The sequence below is a fragment of the Hermetia illucens genome, chromosome 6 (genome assembly GCF_905115235.1).
Source record: "Hermetia illucens chromosome 6, iHerIll2.2.curated.20191125, whole genome shotgun sequence".
NCBI classification, from domain to species: domain Eukaryota; kingdom Metazoa; phylum Arthropoda; class Insecta; order Diptera; family Stratiomyidae; genus Hermetia; species Hermetia illucens.
Window position 1 is genome coordinate 55,377,208 of NC_051854.1, and position 2,954 is coordinate 55,380,161.

Here is a 2,954-nt window from a genome sequence, read left to right on the forward strand (position 1 = left end):
CTGTTTTGTCTTCATTTATTTTTAAGCCATCGTTCTTCGTTTTTAAAGACAAGCATGCCAACTTATTCAGTAGGGTTTTTTTGCAGATTTTATCAGTCTGATACCGAGCAGATACTTGGTAGTTGATATTTTGCAAATGCAATGTAAAAATTAAATGCCTATGGTATTTCATACATCTTAAGTTCTGTAGAGAATCATCATCATCAACAGCGCTACAACTGATATCCGGTCTAGGCTTACTAAGGAACTCCAGACATCCCGCTTTTGCGCCGAGGTTCACCGATTCGATATCCCTAAAGGTTGTCTAGCGTCCTGACCTACGTCATCGCTCCATCTCAAGCAAGGTCTGCGTCGTCTTCTTTTTCTACCATAGATATGTCCCTTATAGACTTTCCGGACTGGATCATCCTCATCCACACGGATTAAGTGACCCGCCCACCGTAACCTATTGAGCCGGATTTTATCCACAACCAGACGGTCATGGTATCGCTCATAGATTTCGTCGTTATGTAGGCTACGAAATCGTCCATCCTCACGTAGGGGGGCAAAAATTCTTCGGAGGATTCTTCTCTCGAACGTGGCCAAGAATTCGCAATTTTTCTTGCTAAGAACCCAAGTTTCCGAGGAATACATGAGGACTGGCAAGATCATTGTCTTATACAATAAGAACGTTGACCCTATGATGAGACGTTTCGAACGGAACAGTTTTTATAGGCTGAAATAGGCTCTGTTGGCTGACAACAACCGTGCGCGGATTTCATCATCGTAACTGTTATCGGTTGTGATTTTCGACTCTAGATAGAAGAAATTATCAACGGTCTCAAAGTTATAGTCTCCTATCTTTATTCTTCCCGTTTGACCAGTGGGGTTTGATGTTGTTGGTTGATTGGTTTTTGGTGCTGACATTGCCACCATATATTTTGTCTTGCCTTCATTGATGTGTAGCCCAAGATCTCGCCCCGATTGCCGCCTGCTCGATCTGGATGAAGGCAGTTTGTACATCTCGGGTCGTTCTTTCCATGATGTTGATATCGTCAGCATAGGCCAGTAGTTGGGAGGACTTAAAGAGGATCGCACCTCTTGCATTTACCTCAGCATCACGGATCACTTTCTCGAGGGCCGGGTTAAAGAGGACGCATGATAGGGCATCCCCTTGTCATAGACCGTTGTTAATGTCGACTGGTCTCGAGGGTGATCCAGCTGCTTTTTTCTGGCCTCGCACATTTGTCAGGGTGTGCCTAGTCAGTCTTATCAATTTGGTCGGGATAACGCATTCCCTCATGGCCGTGTATAGTTTTACCCTGGCTATGCTATCATAGGCGGCCTTAAAGTCGATGAAGAGATGGTGCAACTGATGTCGATATTCCAACAGTTTTTCCATCGCTTGCCGCACAGAGATAATGTGATCTGTTACTGATTTGATTGGAGTGAAGCCTCTTTGGTAAGGACCAATGATGTTCCGGGCGTATGGGGCTATCCGATCTAGCAAGATAGAGGAGAATATCTTATATATGGTACTCAGCAACGTGATACCTCTATAATTGCTGCACTGCGTGATATCCCCATAAGACAGATAATGTCTCGTTCCCAGTCGTCAGGCATTGATTCGCTGTCCCACACCTTAAGCACAAATTGATGAACCACTTGGTGTAATTGGTCGCCTCCATATTTAACCAATTCGGCTGTAATTCCATCGGCTCCTGACGACTTATGATTTTTAATCCGATGAATTGCATGGACTGTTTCTTCTATACTTGGTGGTATCAGTATTTGTCCGTCGTCTTCAGTTGGCGGGACCTCCAACTCACCGAAGTTCTGGTTGTTTAGTAGTTCACCAAAGTACTTAATCCATCGCTTCAATATGCCCATTCTGTAGGAAATCAGATTTCCCTCTTTGTCTCGGCGGGATGAACAACGAGGTGTGTAAGGCTTCATCGTGCTGACTTGTTGGTAAAACTTGCGCGATTGGTGCGGTTGCTCCCTGTACTTTTCGAGTTTACAGACCTGCTGATTCTCCCAGGCTTCGTTTTTCCGTCTGTGAAGTTGCTTCTCCGCTCGCCGGAGCCGTTCCGACTCTTTTTGCAGATGGAGCCAAGTAGGTTTGTGGCCGTAATTATGATACCGTTCTTCAGGTGATTGTAAAGATCATTTGTTGATGCTTCATCTCCAGGATCTCTGTTGACTGCGGTTATTGTGGCATCTCTTTCGCTCTTATAGGCGTTGCGAAAGGCTGTGTTGTGGATGGCTTCAGTGTTAACTCTCACCTGATTGTCAGAGGGGATTCTGGGTGGTGTTGTATTCGAGCTCGGAGCACCATGCCAACGAAATAGTGATCCGAGTCTATATTGACCCCCCTATACGTTCTGACATTCATCAAGGCGTGATCAATTTGGTTGAAAGTGGTCCCGTCTGGAGAGGATCATGTATGTTTGTGGACCGTTTTCCGCGCAAATCAGGTACTTCCAACAACCATTTCGTGTGACTCTGCTAATTGAATGATCCGCAGTCCGTTATCATTTGTATTTTGGTGTAAGCTATGGGAACCAACGTATCGCCTGAATACGAGCTCCTTCCCTACTTGAATGTTAAAATCCCCAAGTATGATTTTGATATCATATCTGGGACAGGCTCCGAGGGTTCGTTCTATTTCCTCGTAGAAGGTATCCTTCTCCGACTTTGCAGTCTCCTCTGTAGGGGCGTAAACGTTAATGAGGCTTACGTTTCTGAATTTGCCTTGCAAGAGCAGGGTGCATAGCCGTCCGCTTATGTTTTCAAAGGCGATAACAGCAGCTGACTAAGAAATCTACTCCAAGCACATGGTTTACTGGAGGGCTACTATAATATCTAGTGTAGCGACTCTTATCCAGGAAACCGATCCCTGCCCAATGCATCTCCTGCAATTCCGTTACATCAGCCCTATATTGGGACAAGGTATCGGCTAGCTGCTTGGCAGC